Source organism: Oryzias melastigma, linkage group LG2 (assembly GCF_002922805.2).
Source record: "Oryzias melastigma strain HK-1 linkage group LG2, ASM292280v2, whole genome shotgun sequence".
Taxonomy (NCBI): Eukaryota; Metazoa; Chordata; class Actinopteri; order Beloniformes; family Adrianichthyidae; genus Oryzias; species Oryzias melastigma.
In genome coordinates this window covers 8,650,326-8,674,419 of record NC_050513.1, presented here as the reverse complement: position 1 = coordinate 8,674,419, position 24,094 = coordinate 8,650,326, and the positions used below count along the sequence as shown (strand labels likewise).

Genomic DNA, 24,094 nt, shown 5'->3' with positions numbered 1-24,094 from the left:
TTGTCTTCAAATAGTTACTACCACTCGATGATGTCATCAATAGTCGCCAGTTAGCTACGTTAGCACTGAGCTTTCAGCGCTTGGAAATGGTTGTACAATTATATAAAGTCATGCTTAAACAAAAAGTAAGTATTATATTAGAATATAAACTTCTGTGGTTCAGAGCGCACACACGTGAGGAAAACTGCTTTGAGGTTTACCCTCGCGGCGGAGAGCTAGCTCTCAAACTATTTCAGACTCTCTAAAAATGCCCCTTCAATTGGAGAGGTAGGGAGAAGCCGTAGGGGTAGGTGAAGAATTGGGATTCGACCTTACAGTCCCTCACTTCACATCCTAACATTGTCTAACAATGTGGGAGCTATCCAGACCTCCAGTTTTGAGGCATATGCTAACTTGGATGAGTAAAATGAAGACGGATCTAGTGGACGAATATTGCTCCGAGCTAGCTTTCAAGTCTAAAAGTGGATGAATCGGAATAGAGCAGAGCAGGAAGTATTTTTTTCTGTCTTAAAAACAATCTTTTTCAAATTGTATTTTCTTCTGCTCCTGATTGACAATGTTTTAGAACAAAGAAATACTCAGAAATGCCATTTTATGCTACAAGAACAAGTTCAGAACACCAGAAACACATTTTTGATCAAAGTGGGACTTTAAGCCAGAAATGAAAGAATGGGTTTGAAACAAAAACCTGTGGATGCATGACTTCATCTCTAAAGTCTCATTTCTTAAAAGAAAAACCAATTTAAAGATTTGATAAACTGATGTAAAGGTCAGTTTGACATTCAAACTCCGCTCCAATACCAAAAGCCTTTCTTTTACCAGCCTATGCGTCATTTTTGTCTGAAGATAAAAAAAACAAACCGGAGACTAAAACGTTTCCACGGCGATGCAGCTGGCTGCTAATGAAGGAACGGTCAGCCTGACGCTTCATGGATCATTCCAGCCTTTCAGGGCTAACGCTCGGCTCGCAGCTGGTCGGCCGATCCCGGCGACCCCGAAGGAAGACGACGGTGCAAAATCTGTGAAAGAGAAAAACGATTATTTGCAAACGAAGGATGGGAGATGCTCGTGCTTTAATGAGGCACTAAAATCCAGCTCACACCAGAGCTTTAACTCCAGTGCCGACATTCTTATGACACCTGTAAATCTTCAACTGTTTCGATGAATACACTTCCAGCTGGATTACACTCATGAACATGAATTATGTTAATTGTATAAACAGTCGAAGAGTTGCGGTTGTTCAAAAAATGTGTAATTTTGACATCTCAGGTGTTTAAAGGTTAAAGGGTTAAGACCCTGAAGCTTAAAACGTATAAAAAACGTATTTAAATGATCAAATACACTATCTTCTTTTTTTAATAGCTTTTTTAAATAGTTTTTTTATACACTTGCCTTTATTTCAAAGTAGCTTATAGATAGTTATTACTAGATAATGTTCCTTTTGTCCTAATATGTCGGTTATTAAAGAAAAATTCACACCAAGTCTTGGCCACTCCCACACATGTTCTTTGAAAAAAAAATGTAAAATAAACCGAAAAAAAAATGTTTGCTTTGTGGAATTAACAAAATGTTTTGAATCTAAGGTCTTAAAAACAAACAATATATAGTTCTAAATGAACAAAGCAACAATCCAGTCAAACGTCTGGACTAAAATGAGGCTAATTGACGACAATAATGGAGATTGAGCCGAAACTTTTAGTCCATTTGTTCTTATCCAGATTCACAACTCAATACATGAGTTGGTCATTACTCACAGGCACTTAAAGCCTGGCAGGGGAGCCGATAGGATTCATTTCAGAGAGAAAAGGTCAGAAAAGCGCCGGAAAGTTTATTTGATATATTTTTTTGATTAGGTTGCATGATCATTACTGAACAGGAGCAAAGATGCGTAAAGAGGAGTAGATGGTCAGATGTAAAACAAGTCTAGATTATAAGATGTTTGAATCAATTTAAGGCATTGGAGACATTAATGTGTAAAGTTCTCCACAGTAGGACTTGGAACAGGAATAATTCACGACAATAAATGTGATAAACATGCTGTAATCCGATATATTATATTGCAATCCGAAGAGAGATTCGACAAAACCATTTTTGAACTTTAAAACTGTAACTTTTTAACATGACTATGAACTAGATTTATAGCTAGCCTAAAAAACTAAAATAAAAAGAAAAACTTAGGTTAGCTAAAACAGCTTGTGTGTAAATATTAGCCAAACTCAAAACAGCCTGAAAAGCTGAAAAAGAAAAGCTTAAATAAGCCAAAACAGCTAGCATGTTGCTGAAATATTACCTACAATCCAAAATAACCTAAATTTAAAAAAAAAAAACCTCAATTAGCCAAAACAGCTAGCGTATGAATATTAGCCTAGCTCCAAAACAGCCTAAAAAAACGTAAAAAGAAAAGCCTCAATTAGCCGAAAGAGTTTTTTCTATAGTCAATGTTTTAATCTTGCCGTGTAGCATTTCGAGGGAAAGTGTTTCTCCAAACCGTAGTCCCGAAAGGAAATCTTTTTAGGTCTCAGCAGGTTTAGTGCTTTAGAATGCAAACCATATTCTATGCCAATGCTAATCGTTTTCTATGCTAATGCCAACCGTTTTATGTGTTAATGCTAATCATTTTCTAAGCAAATGCTAACCCTTTTCTATGCTAATCGTTTTCTATGCTAATGCTAACCGTTTTCTATGCTAATGCTAACTGTTTTCTATGCTAATGCTAACAGTTTTCTATGCTAATGCTAACCATTTTCTATTCTAATGCTAATCGTTTTCTACGCTAATGCTTTACTGACTTCCTTTACTGACGACTCCATTTTGTTTCCCGACTGGCTGACCAAAGCTACTTATTAATACTTGCGTTCATTAGATTGTTTTATTACTATGGCCCTTATGCTGATAAATATCAGCAAGGAATGTGAGGAGAACATGCCTGCCTTTACGAACAGCCAACTCTAGGTTGTGTAACTATGCGTTATTACGCAAAATGGAGAAAAGTGCGCTAATACACAAAATGGAAAAAGTAGTTCTGTGCTGACACACATCCCTTAACAAAAGAGAAGTATTTACGCAAATAAACATAAAGATAGACGTTTAGATGAGACCATCCACTGGGCACTGTAAGAAAAAAAGAAATTTATTTTCCAAAATCCACGACCAGTTTGTCAAATGAGAACACAGGACGTTTGAAAACGAGGTCGACCCTCCTCTCCACGTGATTACTGATTACTAGAAGGGGGAGGGGGATAAATAAAGGGCGGCAAACACCTAAACACACTGATTATAATCAGCAGTGCTGAGGCTTGGAGAGCTGAGTTAAGTATGTGTTGTAGAAAGGGGCGTTCAGAGCCCTGGACCTTCTGCGGAAGAAGCAGCCTCAGGCCGTCCGTTCACCTGCGATGCTTTCTCTGCCATGTGTTTCAAAGGCACGGCTGGTGTGCATTCACTGCTCTCAGACCGCGCCGCCGTCACCGCTGGGGGTAAATTAGTCATTAATTTTGAAATGATTACATTTTCGTTCGGCTGAAAATATTAATTTGAGTCCACATCAATCATGAAATCCGTGGGCCTGGAGGCAGATGGTGGTGGTGGGGGGCGCCCTCCTGTAACCTTTTATGCTGCTGTCAAGAACCTCCCATTTCTACGTTAATCATGAAGACTCAATGAACGGTAAATTACATTACTAGGGATTTTGTTTATATAACTTACAAACTTTGAAGTTTATATTAAAACTTAAAAATTGGCAACAACATAAAAAAGCTTATATGGAAGCGTGCCTATAACTAGGGGAGTAGGAAAAAAAATCGATTCTGCGATATATCGCGATACTTCATTTGGCAATGCTTGTATCAATTTTTAAATGCAGATATAGCAATGTTTAATGTATTATTTATGGGGTCCTTCAGTGTCTTGATAAACACTTTTTTTCTTTCTTTTACTGAAAATTACATTACTATGGAAACAGATAATGTAAATTTTTCCCTTTAAGGACAAATATTTCTTAATTTACCAAAAGGAAACACACCATGAATTTGCTTGGGTAAAAGCAAATGCCGTTAGTTAAAACAAATTTTACCATTTTATTACAATTATTTAATATTCAAGTAGAGTTTTTTTTTTTTTTTTTTTTCATTTTTTTGATTGTGAAAAATTGTCCATGTGCAATCTTGGGATATATCACGATAGATATATCATGGGCATTGTATCGCCAGAGTCTTCCCAATAAACACCTTTATTAATATTGTCTAGACATCGGGCAACTTGCTAAATACGGATTCTTGAAAACACATTGAGCCCACTGTGTTCACACTGGACAAGCTGGGAGGGGCTTCTTCTTCTTCTTCTTCTGCTACCAGTTACTAGCGAATGTCCACCACCTACAGTTGGAAGATTAAAATGGTGCAAATCTCGAATGCCTTGATCCAGGGATTTTCTTTCACAGCTCTATTCCGTTAATTTGGTGTCATATAATTGCAGCCAGACTAAAATCAAAAATAATAATTTTAAACAGTTGGCACTATCATGATTTTAAAAGGATGCAGTCTAAATCGTCACTACTAAATCTGAGTCCTTAATTCAACCTTGTTTATCTTTGAGTTATCATCTTCAACGGCAACCGATTTTGTACGTAGAGCCTGAAATATTTTGTTGAAACTTGTATAGCTACATGAGTTTTGACCGGAGGAAAAAATACGTTTTCACAGAAACTTTTAAGTGGATGTTGGCACCTGAATGTCCGTTGCCGAGAGCGGTGTGGTAATACTGGTAATACTATCGCTAAGATGAAACCTCAAAGCTAGCGTAGATAAAAAACATAACCGCCTATTGGAACATTTCTTTGTGCAAAGATGAATCTGTGAGGAAACACGAGAGAGTTTTGACTTAAAAGAAAAAAAAATCTATATTTATTTGACAAAAGCAAAAGTCTAACTCTAAAATACTCTGGGAAAAAAAAAAAAAAACTTGAGTTATTTGCCGTTACTGGCGACAGCTTTGGTGTTAAAAGGTTGAGTGAAAGGCTTTAGCATTTTTAGCTAACTCTTTAGCGCTTTAGGCAAACTGCTAAAGCATTCGATCCAACATTTGCTTAAGGAAACTTCAAGTCCTTCTGCAGCTTTCGCATGATCACAACAAGTGTGGGTAGCATTAGCCGTTAAAGCTAACTTGAGAATTGTAGGTAAACGACATTTAAAATTGAACTGAACTTAAACTGATTGTCATTAACCTGGCCAGAGTGTAAATATGTAGTCTGAAGTGTACATTCATGACCACGCTGACAATATAAAAAAAAATTGTGTGGTGGCGTTAAATCTTGAAGACTACAATTCTCTGCCTGTTGCGCAGTGGCAGTTGCATTTAAAGTTGCTTTTATAGATGATTTTATTTTTATCTTTGTCAATAGTGAGTCCAGCATTAACTCAAAAATTTGCAGGGCAAAGTTTTTTGCTTTGGGGGAATTGGTCCCATTGTCCCCCTGTAGCTCCACCCCCGATTGAAAGCCTGCATTTTTCAAGTAATTGAAACCTGACTCTTATCATTTTTATGTCTCTTCGTTTTACCTGTAAATTTATATTTTGTTGTTTATTGTAGTTTTATTCTATATTTTGTTAAATCAAAGTTAATATCAAAACCGACACACTTCCTGGACAACAACTGCTTGATTTTTATTTTCAGCTTTTATCTAATAAACCACCTTTTCTCTTAATTTCCCAGCATCCTTTGTGACAAAAGCTTTTTCAGTGTGGAGAACTCGCTCAGTGACAGCCGAGTTTGAGAAGGTGAAGGGAAAAAGGCGGTTTTTCTGGGAGTGTTTTTCACCCTCTAAGTGTCAACGAGTGCGACCCATTTAACTTTCAAAAAGTATCATTTGCAGCGCGGCTGCGAGTTCTGCCGCCTCTAATGTCATTTGAAGTGTCTGTCGCCGGAGAAGCCCCTCATAAATACGCCGGTGTTTCAAACGGAATGCGATTAAACGGCGTTTTTCAGAAGCCATTCGAGAATAAATGAATACCTTTCGATGAAAGTTAGTTCCAGAGAAAAATAAAAACACCAATGGAGGAAATTAGCATGAAGGCATCTCTAATTCCTTTTGTTTTTTTGGCTTTATTGTTGAAAAATGTTGCCAATCAGTTCTAGGCGTTGGGTATTGGGGCGGTTTAACAGGCAAACAGATGGAGCTGATGGGGTCAAACTCTCCGCTGAAAGCATTTTCTCCGCTATAATTCATTTGAGCTCTCAGACCGCACAATGTCATGGTCAGGCGGAGTGATGAAGGAAAAACTCATTTCTTTCAGACAATTTTAAAAAATATATTTTACTCTAAAGCATGGAAATAGAAATACGTTTTTCTTAGAAAACAAACCAAATCATCATTAAACTCTCCAGAAAATATTTGGGTTCATTAATAAATCCGAGAGCCTTCAGGTGGAGAGATTAAACCAAAAAAATGATTCAGATTCATATTTCACAAACACCCTAAAGGAACACACAAACCTTTTCTGTGGAGTAAATGGTACACAAAAATAAATGCATGAAGATCAGATCCCAACGATATCCTCTGGCTCAACATCTTTTAAAAATGTAACGCGCACAGATGGAGACTTTTTTTTAAATTATCCTCTAAATGATCCCTCCTTCAATGGACTCGCAGGTCTTTAAACTTGTCGGAGCGCAGTTTATCTAGATGTCTTAATTACGAAGCCCCGGCTTGTTTTAGCTCTGGCCTCCACTCCACAGGAGACCTTTGCTGCAAACCGAGCTTTTTCAGGGGCCATTACCGCTCATCAGACGTCAACGCCGCAGGTTTGGATGGAAAAAAAGGAAGGAGCCAAATTCAGGGGTCAGGATTTACTTGAAAGACAAAAAGAAAAAAATGAAGTGGAACTTAGGAGAAACTTTCACGTCTACACACTGAGTATTGTCTAAAGGAAATGTGCTTTCTCATTGAAATCAGGATTTCAGAACTGCCTTAATCCTTTGTGGCAGAGATTCAACTAGGTACTGGAAACATTCCTCAAAGCGTTTGGTCCATATTGGCAGATTTGTCAGCTGCTCATCCATGATACCGATCTCCTGTTCCACCACGTCCCAAAGGTGATCTATTGGGTTGAGATCTGGTGACTGTGGAGGTCATTTAGTGAAGTCATTGTCATGTTCAAGAAGCCAGATTTATTATCCTGCTGGAAGTAGCATCAGAGGATCGTACACTGTGGTCATAAAGGGATGGACATGGTCACCAACAATACTCAGGTAAGCTGTGGCGTTGGATTCATACTCAAATGGTAGTAAGGGCCTAGAAAATGTCCCCACACCGTTACACTACCATCACCAGCATGAACCGTTGAGACAAGCTAGGATGGATCCATACTTTCATGTTGTGGATGCAGAATTCTGACCCTACCGTCTGAATATCACAGCAGAAATAGAGACTCATGAGACCAGACAACATTTGTCCAATCTTCTATTGTCCAATTTTAGTTACTGTTGTCTTTCCAACAGCTGGAACCAGTCTGGTCATTCTCCTCTGACCTCTAACATCAACAAGGTTTTTCTGACTACAGAACTTGATATTTTCTCTTATTCTGACCATTCTCTGCAAACCCTAGACATAGTTGTGTGTGAAAATTCCAGTAGATGATCAATTTCTGAAAACCATACCACGTTCAAAGTCACTTCAACCACCTTTCTCCCCTTCCTGCAGTAGATTGTCTTGACCATATCTAGATGCCTAAATGCATTGACTTGCTGACATGTGATTGGCCGATTAGAACTTTGCATTAACAAGCAGTTGGACAGGAGTGCCTAATAAAGGGACAAAAGTAAAGTGCACAAAACTGCTATAACCCAATTACGCAATTAACATTGGTGACGTAGACGGTTCAAGAACGTTATTTCTTGTTGCTGGTGACAGCTTCCAAATCGAGAGGTTAAATCATTGCTTTAAATCAAAAATCACCATCCTTTAGCTGTAAAGCTACGTTCATACTGCCCTCAGCAATGTAGAAAGTCTACGTAAATGCGCGTTTTGGGCTCCAGCGTTCAAAACTCTTGTGTTAACACGATGCTGCACAAGTTTCTACAGTTTTCGGCTTTACGTACAAAACACATAAAACTAGGTTGAATTTTCTTCTGTTTTTGTCTGGATGTTTCAGGTGCCGAGGAGTCGGTCAGCACTCAACCTTTGGCTCCTGCAGCTCCTCCTCACTTTCAGTCCCCCGAGCCTCCAGCCTGTCAGGATGAATGACAGCTTCCTGCCAGGCAACTGCAGTCAAAAGCTCTTTGTAGGATCAGCCACAGAACAATGTTTTTCCCACGGGAGTTAAATTATGCTTTTGCATCTCCTGTGCCACTTTGAGCAGAGTGTCCATATCTCCTGCATGTTTAGACAGATTAAATCGATGAGTAATTACAGCAGGTTAAAAAAAAGGTTGAAAAGATGTCTCTCTTTTATTTATCTTTGCCATTAAAAAACGATCAGAGCAATTAGAGCCACAGTAGGAGTTGATGTGAACAAGTAAATGAACGCTGTGGCAATAAACTGCTCCTCATTGAAGCGCCCACAAAGGGTGGAGAAAAAAGGAAAACATTTCTTCTATTCAAAACTTTTTATTACCTTCAGAGAGAGCCACGCACTCGTTTATGGTCGGCTGTGCTTTAAAGAAGTGATTACAGCTGGCGGCCACGATTCATTTGAGTCATGCTGTGCTCCGTGATGTGAAAGTGGAAGCTCCCATAACCTGCTTATGAAGTCGGTAACAGTTTCTGAACTCACTCGCTCAGTTCTCGAAACAATGATTTTGTACCTTAAAGACTTTAGTTTCTTCTTTCAGGTCAAAATATACCACTGCATTCGTCCTTTTGAGGTACTTTTTTCTTTTAAAAAAAGCTAAATTATGTTAAAATTCTACTTAAATAATAAAAAAATCAAATTAAACTAGATACCTGTGGTGATGCAACTGTGAATGCTGTGAGCTGAATGTGGCAGCTGAAGATGCTGAAGCTCATAGCTGACAATGCTGATGTGATTAGCTGGATCTTCTGGAGCGGTTAGCTGAAAAAGCGGAAGCTGATCGCTTAATAAAAGCCGAGGCTAACAGCTTAATGAAATATTAGCTCAACTACAAATTATCCTAAAAATTCCCAGTATGTCAAAATAAGCAAAATAACTAGCATATTGCTAAAATATTAGCTAAACCTTAAAATAGCATAAAACAGATGTCAAAATAGCCAAAATAACTAGCATAATGCTAAAATATTAGCTAAACCTTGAAAATATCCTAAAACATATGATTAGATATTAAATTAGCCAAAATAACTAGCATATTGCTAAGATATTGGCTAAACTTTAAAATAGCCTAAAACATATGATTAGATGTCAAAATAGCCAAAATAACTAGCATATTGCTAAAACTGTAGCTTAACTCAAAATTAATCTGAAAAAACTGGAAAAATATCAAATTTAGCCAAACAGCTAGCATAATGCAAAAATATTAGCTAAACTCCAAATTACTTTAAAAACTGAAGAAAAAATGTCTAATTTAGTTAAAAAGCTAGCATGGTGTTAAAATAATAGCTAAATGCCAAATTAGCCTAAGCAACTTCAGTGAATGCCAAAATAGATGAATACAGAAGCTTGAAGCTTAATTATTAGCTTAACTCCAAATTAGCCTTAAAAATAAAAAAAATATATTACTTTAACCAAAACAGCTAGCATGGTGTTAAAATAATAGCCTAAACAACCTAATTAAATGCAAAAAAGCCGAATAAGCTAGCATAATGCTAATGTAATAGCTAAACTCCTAAATAGCCTAAAAAACTGAAAAAATGTCTAATTTAGCCAAAACGGCTACCATAATGTTAAAACATAAGTGAAACTTCAAAATAGCCTAAAATATCTAAAAAGATTTCAAATTAGCCAAAACAGCTAGTGTACTGCTAACGTAGAAGCTTAAATCCAAATTAGCCTAAAAAAATAGAAAAATATCTAATTTAGCCGAAGCAGCTAACATAATGTTAAAATGTTAGTCTAAAAACAGAAAAATTTCTAATTTCCCAATACAGCTAGTATGTTGATAAAGTAATTGCTAATTGTCAAATAAACCTAAAAAACCTCAGTAAATGCCAAATTAGCCAAAGAGCTAACATAATGCTAACATATGAAATAAACTCCGAAATACCTAAAAAAAACCTAAGTAAATGCAGAAATAGTTTTTTCAAATGTTTTTCTAATCCCTTTCTAACACATGAAAGACTTTGTGTCATATACTAATTCCGGACGAATACAAACCCAATTATTAATTTCTCCTTCATGATCGATTTTCATATTTTGAAAAGTATGCTACTTGTATGTAGTCAAAACCAAATCCCTGATTGGTCAATGTTCAACTGTTTTTACTGTCTTTCAGTGGTGGCACATTTGGTTTGTATAGCCCGAAAACTGATTTAAAAACTTGTGTAGGGACGCTTGAATGCGAGAGGTTTAAACACAAAAGCCTAGAACTCATGTTTCTTGAACATATATTTCTGAGCCCAGTGGGAACGTAGCATTATAAATATATAGCTTTTTAACAAATTAAAGTAACTGGGTTATGATCAGCTTTTTTATTGGTTAAAAAAAAAGAAAAAACTATTACTCTAAAAAGCCTAGGCATTGAATTAAATGATGCTTTCAGCCAAAATTAGCCCTTAAAAATTTAGTGTTATGTAATGTTTCCTCTGCACTTTGGGATGTGGACTTTCTTATTGTTTGTCTATATAGCGGAATCGGTGATTAAAATAATTGTGAATGTTGTTAGCGTCCTGTCTTTCAGGAAAGCATGTTAAAAAAAATAAAATATATATAATGTACATGGGCTGTATCTACCTCTCAAGTTTAAAGACTGCATTTTGTGTATAACCACCCATATCCTTGAGGCTGGCACAAACGGACAGAATATTTTTGTAACTATTTAGTATAAGGCAGCCATCTTTACAAATGGGCACCATTTTGGAGTTTTCCTGTGGCTAATGTTACCGAAAGATAGGCAAATTTGGAGCGCAATGTCTGAAATATTAGACACTGCTAACAGGTGTCCAATCGGTTGATCCATGAAATAAATACATAAACAATACATTTTTTTAATCCAATACAAAACGGGGTTTTCTTGAATAAAATCTCTGTTTCCTCACACCACTCCTTCAGATTCCATTCATCAGGATGACTAATGCTGCGGTTCACATTGGAGGCTGTCCACGGTTTGTGCTGCTAAATAACCGTTTAAATAGGAGGATATTTAGTGTGAAACGGCAATATTACCAAGAAAGAAGAGCAATTAGTAGCAACCATGAGCTGTAATTACTCTTGTTATCCATTAAATGATTCTGGCACACAAAGAGAGCTTGAATTAGACTATTGTTAGATATCCTTGCATTGCTATAGCAGTTGAGTCTCTTACTATAAGGAATAAAAACTTGTTTTTCTTTTTCGTCACTTTGCCAGAAGCGATGACTTAATGAAATCTCTTATAAAAGTTTAAAATTTGTCTCTTTAGAATCACAGCAATTAAATAAAAGGAGTATATTTTGAAGAAATTACATGTTTTACTTTTTTGTGGAATTTTTTTCAAGAGCCAAAAAAAAAAAAAATTAATAAAAGAATGATGAAAAACCGTTAAGCCTGTGGATCATCTGAATGTCTGTAGAAGGAGAAAAATACATCTTGGGAAGAACATTATGTCTCCCTCATGAATATTTTAATAAAATATTTCTAAGGTTTTTTTTTTTTTCCTCTTTAAAAACGTCTAAGAAAAGTTCCATGTTTCAGTATGTGGGCCCCTTACATAGGATTGATGAATCTGGACTTGTTTCTTATCTTTCTCATTAGCTGCAGACACAGCTGCGTTTGGGAACCATTTGGTGGTCTAACCCCCCAATCCAACCCTTTAATGCTAAGTGCCAAACAGGGGGGCAGTCTGTCCCATTTTTAGGGTCTTTGGTATGACTCGGCCGGGATTTGAACTCACGACCTTCCAGTCTCAGGGCGGACACTCCGCCCTAGGCCACTGAGCTGGCTAAGCCTGTTCTGCCTGCCTTTGTGCTTGTTGGGTTCCTGCACCATCTTACTCTCTGGTTGTAGAAGCTCCTGTGTGTTCCCCTTTAAGCCAAGTCTCCAGACGCCCCCTCCCAATAAAACAAAATGCACACACATTTTAAAGTGGCTTTTTATTGTGACCAGTCTAAGGCACACCTGTGCAATAATCCTGCTGTCTAATCAGAATTTTGACAAGGCAAGGCAAACCTGTGCAGTAATCCTGCTTTCTAATCAGCATCTTGATTATGGCACACCTGTGCTATAATCCTGCTGTCTAATCAGAATTGTGATAATAGCACACCTGTGCCATAATCCTGCTATCTAATCATAGTTTTGATTATGGCACACCTGTGCAATAATCCTGCTGTCTAATTATAGTTTTGATTGTGGCGCACCTGTGCAATAATCCTGCTGCCTAATCATAGTTTTGATTGTGGCGCACCTGTGCAATAATCCTGCTGTCTAATCATAGTTTTGATTATGGCGCACCTGTGTTATAATCCTTCTTTCAAATCAACATCTTGATTATGGCAGACTTGTGCAATTATCCTGCTGTCTAATCAGCATCTTGATTATGGCAATAATCCTGCTGTCTAATCAGACTTTTGATTATGGCACACCTGTGCAATAATCCTGCTGTTTAATCAGAATTTTGATAATGGTACACCTGTGCAATTATCCTGCTGTCTAATCAGACTTTTGATTATGGCACACCTGTGCTATAATCCTTCTTTCAAATCCGCATCATGATTATGGCACACCTGTGCAATAATCCTGCTGTCTAATCAGAGTTTGGATTATGGCACGCCTGTTCAATAATCCTGCTGTCTAATTCAACTTTTGATTATGGCACTCCTGTTCAATAATCCTGCTGTTTAATCAGAATTTTGATAATGGCATACCTGTGTTATAATCCTGCTTTCTAATCAGCATCTTGATTATGGCACACCTGTGCAATCATCCTGCTGTCTAATCAGACTTTGGATTATGGCACACCTGTGCAATTATCCTTCTATCTAATCAGACTTTTGATTATGGCACACCTGTTCAATAATCCTATCTAAGCAGAATGTTCATTATGGCACACCTGTGAAATAATGCTGCTGTTTAATCAGAATTTTTATTATGGCATACCTGTGCTATAATCCTGCTTTCTAGTCAGCTTCCCGATTATGGCAAACCTGTGCAATAATCCTGCTGTCTCATCAGCATCTTGACACGACAAACCTGTGGAATCGTCATGCTGTGTAATCAACATCTTGACATGGCACACCTGTGCAGTAATCCTGCTGTCTAATCAGTATCTTGACATGGCACACCTTTGAGGTCTAATGGACAACCTCACTATCACAGGTTTAGACACAATTGTGAACAATATTTGAGGGAAATTGTTATTTTGTGTTTGTAGAAAATGGTATAGATCTTTAAGTTTATCTCATGACAAGTGGTAGGAAAAACAAAAGTTTTTTTGTGTTTATATGGATTTCCCATTTTACCTGTTTTCTATTTTTTCTCACTTCTTTGTTTTGTCCAGAACTTAAGTAAAGTAAATAAAAGGAATTTATTTCAAATCGAAATTCAAAAATAGAAAAGGTCTATACAAATACACACAAGGAACAGGACTTGTAACATCAAAATCTGTTAAATATAAGAGACTCGGCTTGTTTCTGTTCAGTTGCTAGAAAGCTGTTGGAAAATCAAGGGGAGAAAGCATGGTGGTGGTGTGGTGGTTATTTGAGAATCTTCTGCTTTTTTTTGGAGCTGCAAACCAATCATTTTAAGATCAGGAATTCTGTTGGAAATGTCATCATCACCATCGCCAAATCTATTTAATCTGCAGACATTTCTTGAGTTAATAGAAGCATTTTGGGGGAAAAAGCCAAGAATAAAATCAAATCTTTGCGTATTTAAGGTTTTTCTAATTAACAACCAGAAATGAGTGTCCAGAAGCATCGTTTCAGCAATGGTGCGTATCATAAAAGAGCTGAGCCATTTTTAAATTGCTTTGGCACTGTCTGATTGTCTTTCAAAGAAACCATTTATGATAATATGTTCGTCTTATTTATGGCTTCCACAATTTAGCCAATAAATTGAGATGATTTGCGCCAAACCGTGCCGTCACTTTACACTGTATTTGTCTAATTACATTGGTACTCGGGGGGCTGCTGTTGTTGTAAATCTTGACATTTGGCACTTTAAAAAGACGAAAATCTCTTCTGTCCTTCATAAACACACATCCTCTGTTCTTGGAGCCAAATGCACCGTCTTCTGCTGACCCTGTTGGCTTCCAGAGAGCCAGGCAGCCTCCACGCCATGTGGCGCGGCCCATTTCCATAATGACGCGTCAACAAGGCTGACAGACGATCTTCCTCGTTTCCTCCTCAATTTGGACTCCAAGGTGTGGAGCTTTGGCAGAAGGAAATCGGAATGAGTGGGAAATGGAGGAAGTGAGTCACATGGTCTCCCATCTCCACCAATAATAAGAGATCAGCTTTGATTTAGTCAAATGAAAAGGAGGAACAAGCTGACAGAAGACTTTTTCACACGACCTGGTGTACTTGACCAGAAGTGTTTTTATCAAAGAAATAAAGAAATGACACTAATGTGGAGGTGACCTTCTTATTGGAACCTCCTGAGGAGAGGATGGGTTCAGTTTAATGTCTGACGCACTTCTGTCTTACTAAATACACCTCAGTCCGTTCTGTTGTTTTGCTAGTTTATTTTACTTTACAGAAATCAATCAGAAGAGAAAATTATATGTTGATTTTGTATGACTTGAAAAACATTATCTATGAGCCAAGAAAGATGAACGCAAAGAAATCAGTGGCATAAATCTAACAAAAGCTAGCGGTCACAGACATAAACAGCCCAACCTTTTACCCAGGTGTCTCCAATTAAAAATCAAAAAATGTGTAAAACTACAAAGTAAACAAAGAAATATGGGAATAAACTTCCTTTACAACTTGTATTAAACATTTCAAATTAATTCAGGGGTTAAATTAAAGTTAAAATATATACTTTTTGACACAACCTGACATGTTTAATCAGCCTTTTTTGAATTAATTTGTTTATAATAATAGCATTATGATTTAATACTATAATATGAGGTTAAATAAGAAATCAAGAGGGAAGCAACTACTTGATGACATGACTCAGCATGTTTGACTTTCCTTTACCTTTTTCTTTAAAAAAAAAAAAAACCCCAGCAAACTGTTTTTTTTAACTAAAACTTCAATTTAAGGTCAAATTTAGATCAAAATAAGATCAAAATTACGACAAGAAAAAAAAATTAGTATGGGAGCAATTACTTTATGACAGAACCTGGCATGTTTTACCAGCCTTTATTACTAATAAAAATATAACATAAAGTTAACAAAAATACAATAATAGATTTTAGATTAAAGAGTAACCAAACCCTAAATTAACTTTTTTGGGTGGCTTTAAAAGAGCTGACTGTTGGTCATAGCCATTTTTTTTGATAAATTAAAATAAAATTGTTTAATTCTTCAACATATAGTCAAAAATCGTCTGTGTGCTGCCCCCTACAGGTTGAATCGAGGTATTACAGTTGAATTTTGTGATTGGTCAAACCATGTAAGTCTGACATCATGATCTCCAGTGATGATAGTCCCGCCCCCAAACATCACCCCTCTGACTGGATTTTCAATTTTTGGCAGTGGGTGGAGTCAACCTCCAACTTCCTGGTTTGGTCACCCTTTAAATACAAAAACAATCAAGAGGGGGAGCAAGTACTTTTTTGATGTTTTGACCAGCTTTTTTGTTTTAAATACAATTTTAGGTTTTCAGCATTTTTGTTGATTCTGGTTATAATACCACGAATAGTTTGAGGTTAAAATAATTCTAATAAATCCCGAGAGGATTAAATACTTTTTGACACCGTATCTTAGTACCTCTGGAGAAAACACCGTTGGACTTGACCACAAATCCCAAACAACAAATGTGTTTTTAATTTGCCAATCAATGAAAAAGCAGAAAAACCTTCACGAAAGAGTAAAACTGTTCTGAGTTTGCCTCATTTAGACTCCAAGATTGTTGAAAAGTGTGAAGAATTTCCAGGAAAAACACTCAGCAGCCAAAGTATCAATACTTTCAAGCGACCTCTGAAGAGCCATGGTTAGTAATCAAACATCATTAAAGGACTTTTATACCGCGGTCACCAAACCACATCATTAAAATGATTGAGACGGCACTAAGAGATAACTTGAAGGTTGAAATCCAGCTGCGAACCAATTATGACTCTACTTGCATAATTAGTCAAGACTTAATCAAATGACGCCTATTACTGGTGATTACAGAAAGCAGAGTGGTTCCAGTGTGAACAGCCGAGGAGCTCCTGCAGACTTCACATAGACTTTGGTGTGCAGCTGTGCACGCTAATTATTTTATCCAGCCAAGTATTCCTAATTAGAAGATCACCCTGACGTCACAGAGGGAAGGAAATTAGATTTGGTTTTGTAAATGGAACCTCAATAGTGCATATATTTGTTAAAGTTTCTCAAAGGTATGTATTTTATTTTGTAGGGATGACATTCCAATGCGTAAATTAAACATCACTGTTTTAATTACCTCTGAAAAAATTGAGTCGTGGTGATTAAATTAGTAAAAACCACGATAATTGAACCTATTACCTGTGATTGAGATGATCCTCTGGTAATGGGGTGAGCTTACTTTTAGATCCCTCCAGCAGTCCATCAACCGCATGGATGTGGAACAGCTCAGGATGTTCTTCTTTCAGGGTTAGTTTTGATAAGAACTCATTTTCATTTATCAGAAAACGATGAATAATTTGCTTTTGTTTAAACTTAAGTTGTCATTTTGGTTTTGTACAGAGTCCTAGACATGGCATTTAAAACAAAAACAGAAAAACAACCCATTCTCCTAAACCAGGGGTCGACAACCTTGAACAGTAAAAGAGCCATTTGGACTAGTTTTCTACTGATGAAAACCTGGAAGGATCCACATAAATGTACTTTAGCCTTTAGGGAATTTAGATAATTCATTACTATTAATATATATATATATATATATATATATATATATATAATTCCTATTTTTTGCACAATCAAAAGCAAAAATATAAAAAGAAACCAGTGTCTCTCAAAATGTATTTTTTTTTTTACCTTTTATCATAGTAGAGGCCGAATTAGCCAAAAAGCTAGCTCGTTGCTTAATTGCTAGCTAAACTCCAGAATAGACTAAAATTCCTTAGTAAACTAAATTGGTCAAAAATGTTAGCTTGTTGCTAAACTCTAAATTTGCCCCCAAAAAATCTCAGTAGATAACAAATTAGCCAAAAACTTTAGCTTATTGCTACATTTTTAGCTAAACTCCAAATTAGCATAAATAACTCCGTAGAGGCCAAATTAGGCCCCCCAAAAAAGCTTACTTGTTGCGTAATTACTAGCTAAACTCCAACAGAGCCTAAAATTCCTTAGTAAACGAAATTACAAAAAAAAAAAAAACTTTTAAAAATTACTATTACTTTATTTTTCTTCAATTTTTGTGTCACCACAAATTAGCATTATCTTACCATTTTCTAGATGCAAATTAGCACATTTTGGGCCAAATGAGCATTTTGTGACCAAATGTCTGTATTTTGTCACCATAAATTAGAAATTTATTAGCAATTTTCTGACTTGAATTAGCATATTACGGTAACATTTTAGCATTTTGTGACCAAAATTCAGTATTTTTCTTGCCACAAATGGTCATTATATAAGCATTTTTTTAACTCAAATTGGCATATTGTGTGCACAAATTAGCATTTTGTGACCAAAATTCAGTATTTTGTCCCAATAAATTAACATAGTGTTAGCATTTTCTGGACCAAAATTAGCACAACATGAGTAATAATTAGCTTATTGTGACCAAAACACGGTAGATATTGCAGCCACTCCAGTTTGACATCCTTCTGACTACTACAAATCTTTAACCGTTTGTGTAACAGAATTCCAGCGGATTCTGAAGCAGAGAAAAGCAACCTTGCATTGATACGCAACACTTTTAGGTTTTTGTAATTAGCAAAAATCTGCCGATTGAGTTTTTTCCCTTAAATACGGTGGCTGACATGTTTCACATGACGACAAAAGTCGAAGCACGACGGCAGAAGCACAAGAGCAAATGCCACAACACAATAACAAAAGCTGTAGCACAACAACAAAGGTCACAACAGAACGACAAAAGCCAAAGCACAACAACGAAGGACACAACACAACGACAAAAGCCAAAGCACAACAACAAAGGCCACAACACAATGACAAAAGCCAAAGCACAACAACGAAGGCCACAACACAACGACAAAAGCCAAAGCACAACAACGAAGGCCACAACACAACGACAAAAGCCAAAGCACAACATTAAAAGATGACAAAAGGACAACAAAAGCCTAAGCACAAGAACAAATGCCTCAACACAACGACAAAAGCTGAAGCACCACAACAAAAGCTGACAACACGACGACAAAAGCCGAAGCACGATAACAAAAGCAGCAGCACAACAACAGAAGCCACAACACAATAACAAAAGCCGAAGCATGACGACAAAAGTCGAAGCACGACGACAAAAGCAGAAGCACAAGAGCAAATGCCACAACACAATAACAAAAGCTGTAGCACAACAACAAAGGTCACAACAGAACGACAAAAGCCGAAGCACAACAACGAAGGCCACAACACAACGACAAAAGCCGAAGCACAACAACGAAGGCCACAACACAACGACAAAAGCCAAAGCACAACAACGAAGGCCACAACACAACAACAAAAGCCGAAGCACAACAACGAAGGCCACAAACGAACGACAAAAGCCAAAGCACAACAACGAAGGCCACAACACAATGACAAAAGCCGAAGCACAACATTAAAAGATGACAAAAGGACAACAAAAGCCTAAGCACAAGAACAAATGCCTCAACACAACGACAAAAGCTGAAGCACCACAACAAAAGCTGACAATACGACGACAAAAGCCGAAGCACAATAACAAAAGCAGCAGCACAACAACAGAAGCCACAACACATTGACGAAAGCCGAAGCATGACGACAAAAGTCGACAACACGACGACAAAAGCCGAAGCACAATGACAAATGGCACAACACGACAAAAGCCGAAGCACAACATTAAAAGCCGACAAAACGATGGCAAAAGCCAAAGCACAAGAACAAATGGCACAACACGACGACAAAAGCTGAAGCAGGACGACAAAAGCAGAAGCACAACAACAAATCCCACAACACAACGACAAAGCCGAACCACAACGTTAAAAGTCGACAAAATGACGGCAAAAGCAGCAGCACAACAATGAAAGCTACAACACAATGACAAAATTTAGTAGATATAGTCTTTTGTCATTCGGTAAAATCTGTGACGTGTCTCTCAGCAAATAGGAGTAAACAGCGCCCCCTAATGTATAGCTGTGTGTGTTGGCTATGCATGTAAACTGATAGTAAAGTGGCTCTGTTGGTTTGGCCTAGTTTCTGTGTTTTGAGTTTCCTCTTAACCTGAAATTAGACAAATTACGCTTAAATTGCACTGGTGTCAGTGTGGAAAACTTTCTTCTAAAGATTTTTTTTATTTATTTATAAAGTTATTAGGCCCTAATTCATTGATGTTTTAGCTCTTCTGCTGTTAGTTTCACAGTTTTTCAGCATTCTCAGAACATTTTTCCAGTATTTTTTTGTTGACTTTTTGCTTTTTTGTTTGACTTTTTTTCTCTCACACATTGATCTTTTGTTAACCACACATGTGAGAACCATTTAAATCAGTCAGTATGAGCTCTGCTCTCATAAAAACTGCGTTAAAGAGTGAAAGCCTCGGCACGTCGGTGTAAAGCCACTGAAGCTGACGTCTTGAACCGGCGAGGAGCGATCCCGCTGCCAGCGATGAGAGCATAAAGTCGTAACACAGTCAATCCTTCACACTTCCCTCTGGTGAAGGAAATTTATGCCCAACACTTGCCAACCACAGCAAGCTGTTGCTCCAAGCTTGGAGATGGCCGTCAGAGACGAGTCGGCTGCCAAAGTGAGACGATTCCGTCCAATCCCATTTGTTTTATCTCGCGTATCACCGGCCAACAACCACTTTCTGCTGCTTAAGGCGGAGACCTGTGCCAAGCTCAGGAAAATCGAGTCATCGAGGAGATTCCAGCAGGAATTGGGACATTCTGATGGAAACAAATGGTACACAAACCAAGTCATCGTTCTTCATTTCTAACATCCTTCACAGAAAAGTACAGCCTTCGTCTGAACCAGAAAGAGTTACCAAGCAACTAAATTGCCCCAAAATAAAAGAATCAAAATGTTTGGACGCAAGAAAAGCAGAAGGACATCCGTCATTGTTGTGACTCGGAATTGGTGGAGGAGGTGACCTCAGGGTTCGCCTCCCACGACAGGCCGTCGGGCTGCAGACACCTGAGCTCAGAGCTGCTGCACAAAAACAACAACTTGTTTGACCTCAAAGTGTATTCACCAAACTGTGGTTCCATTTATTCACACAAAAAACCTCAAATAAATGAATTATTATGGAGAATTTAAGCCGTGGCTCATGAAAGTGTATGTTTAATTTTTTGCACAAATTATTTTTATTTATTAACAAAAAAAAAAATAGATGTTTTTCATATTTTTTTTGTCCTATTCTTTTCTGTATTTAATTAAAAAAATGTTTCTAATTTTCAGTATGTTAAATATATTCTGTATAAAAGGTAGTTTTATTGTTTAAAATGTTCATCCTTTTTGTACTGTTTTTCTGTATTCAACATTTAAAAAATGTTTTTTGTTATTTTTTTTCTGTATTTAAAAAATGTGGTTTTTTTAATCTTTTTTTTAGCTTTTGTACTAATTGTGTGTGTGGTGTTTGTGTTTACACAACTAAAAGTTTAAATGCGATGATGTGTCCTTGACATGATCCATGTCTGTCCTGTGTCATGACATCACCAGTCTGTTTGGTGCTTCTTACTTTCTGTATTCACCAATATTGACTGCACGCAGTATTTTTTTTCAATATTTTAAAAATTGATTTTCAAAATATTATTTTGTTGTTTTTTTGGAGATATTATCCATCTTCACTTTTTGTTTTTCAAAATTATTTTTTTTCAATGTTTTTTTTCACTTTTTGAGATATTTTTAAAATAATTGTAATAATTTTTTATTTATTCAAGACATTTCAATACACTAACTTTTTGAGAAAATGTTTTTGTTTTTTCTTATATATATATTTTGTCAAGATAATTTATAACTGACTATTAATATAATTTGTTTGCTTTTTGAGATTTTTCAACTTTTTGAGATAATTTTTTCAGATATTTTTTTTAAATTCTCAAGACCATTTCATAAAATATTTCCAAGAAAATTATTATCATGATTATTATTTTTAATGATTTTTGAGGTTACGGAGCCCCTAATGGGACATATCTAGTGAGTACGAGTTGCTATCTGGTGCTCATTAGATTATACATGGTGTTCACCAGATAGCTTCTTCTTTTATAAGAAAAGTTTTTTTTTAGGTTTTGTTTTTTTGTTCAACATCTCTTTAGGGACTTCGTATAAGATAACTTATGTTTTCGAGATATATTTTTAAACTTTTTGATGTATTTTTTTTGTTTTCTTTTAATAATTTATTTTATGTTTTTAAAGTTTTTTTTTTTTTTAATTGTTTTTGAGAATACTTTCATCTTTATAAGATATCCTAACGCCTTTAGATATTTTTCTGTATACTGTAATGATTTTTTGTTTTTCGAAATTTTTTGTTTTGTTTTAAGATAATTATTTGAATATTTTTTTGAGGTTTTTATTTTTTTTAACCTTTTGAAATTATTTTTGTGATAACTTTTATTTTTTCAAAATAATTTTTAATTTTGTTTTCGATACATTGTTTTTTTTTTTTTTTTTTTTGAATGTCGAGAGAATTTGTTTTTTTGGTGATATTTTTAACTGATTTGTTTCCTGTTTTTGGAGATTAGGCTTTTCAAGTTTTAATTGCAGGTCATCTTATAGTTTTCCTGAGCAGATGAGATCAGTGCCAAGCTTGGCTGTAGTTCTTAACTCTCATAGTTCCTACAAAAATTAACACAGAACCCCCTACAAAAATGTATATGAAAAACACAAAAACATAAACAAAAGACATTATTTTTATTGAACACAATACACTTCCATATTGGATGCACAATCTTCACTTTAATAATCCTCGTGTTTAGGTTTTACTCATTTTCAATACACCTGGAGGGTCTAATTTAAAAAGAAAAACAGAAAATGGGCTGAAGTGAATAAGATTAATGAGATTTGCATTGAAATGCTGTTTACACTGATCCTTCCACATTGACTTACTATTCCAAACATGTAAATCTTTGCAAAACAAACAATAAATTCTTGTTTTCTCATAAATGAATGGTTGTTTTGTGACGTTCCTGAACCAAACTAAAAGCTGTCGGTTAAAGAGCATTTTTCTAGCACCTTCATTATTCCGCTTTGACCTTTCAACAGCAGAAAAAGTTGCTTTTTACTTGACAGATCTTCAAGATTTAGGGCTTTCGCTTGGACGTGGAAACAAACCAAAAATGTGCCCTTCCGTAAAAGCTGACCTTTTGACGATAATTCCTCTGCGCTCGATGGGCTCTGGATCTGACTCGATTAGGACTTTGTCTTGTTTTTGTTCAGAAACTGAAGGTTTTGTAATGACCGGCTCAAGGCCATATGAGCAGCTATCCTTCTTCCAGCCTCACTTAAATATTTCAGCAGCGTAGACGAGCGGCTAATGTATTCTACGTTAGATAAAACGGTAGAAGTCACATTTAGATGCCCTCTGCCGTACATTCCTTAGGAAATAGTAGTCTTCCACAGAGACTATTATCCTCTGTGTTATGAGGAAGAGGAGCTAGAAAAGGAGATGAAGGATTCACCAAAGTCCAGGGTCGCAAACTCTGAGTTTTGTCACTCAGCAGTCAGTAGATTGGAAAGAAGAGAAAAACAGAAAATCCTTTCCTCTGCTGTCTCATGGAGGACGCCATTACTGAACTCTGGAGGAGAGGGAGCACACAAACTAATATTTTGGGGATTTGCAACCAAACAGAACGCAAACCACACAAGATGGTTGAAGCTGGGAACAGTTCTGGAAGAGAACATTTAGAGGAAAAACCTTTGTTAAAGACTCACTCTGATAATTAGGGTGTTTTTAACATGTTCTTTAGGCATTTTCTGATGATGGAGGACATATATAAAGAAAATTAAAATGAATAAATGCATTTCTGAGTATTTATTTATTCAAATTGTGAATCAGGAGCAGACAAAAAATGCTGTTTGAGCTCCCTCCGCTCATTTAAACTTAGCGATGGCATGAGATAAATATTTGTGAAAAATAAAGAAAATACACACACACACTGTAATAGTTAGACTTTAGTCTCTGGAAGCAAAAACTTGTGCTGGAAAAAGGTTAAACATTTGTTCACTATGTGTATGGAGCCAAATTGGGGTCAATACGATTTGATAAAACAACTTTTACAAATCAACCTGAAATATTGGTTTTTTGGAAAAAAAAAAAAAAAAAAAAAGATGTATTAATTTGATAAATACAAAAAAATGTTTCTTTATTGTCTGCAACAAAAATGTCTGTTTTGATTTTTAATACTTTATTAATATAATACATTCTGATAAAAAACAAAAAAGAAGAGCAAAAAGACTAAATCAGGGGTGTCAAATTCAATCCCACAAGGGGCCAAAATCCAAAAACATACCTTGGTTGTGGGCTGAACAGGATATATGTTTATTTAAAACAAAACTACATTTTTAAAACTTTAAAAACGTTTTAACATGATTATGAACTAGATATAAAGCATTACCTACAATAACGTTGGTGTGAATGCTGTAAGAAGAATTTGGCTGCTGAAGATGCTAGTGCTGATGGCTGAAAATGCTGTAACTGATAGCCAGCTAAAATATTAGTTAGCCTAAAACAAACAAAAAACTTAGGTTAGCCAAAACAGCTAGCATGTAGCTGCAAAAATAGCTAAACTTCAAAATATCC

General features: G+C 36.2%; 1 long non-coding RNA gene across 3 annotated transcripts in view; it reads left to right on the top strand.

The window, feature by feature from the left end:
* LOC118599743 overlaps nucleotides 1-24,094 on the top strand; it is an 85,204-nt gene that overhangs the window by 16,096 nt on the left and 45,014 nt on the right. For 2 of the 3 annotated variants that reach the window (XR_004949230.1, XR_004949228.1), the window contains one exon: nucleotides 8,145-8,801. The exons of the other annotated variant lie outside the window; for it this stretch is intronic. This is a non-coding gene — a long non-coding RNA (uncharacterized LOC118599743). Of the gene's footprint in view, nucleotides 1-8,144; nucleotides 8,802-24,094 lie in introns of those variants that run through there. 3 annotated transcript variants of the gene reach the window in all.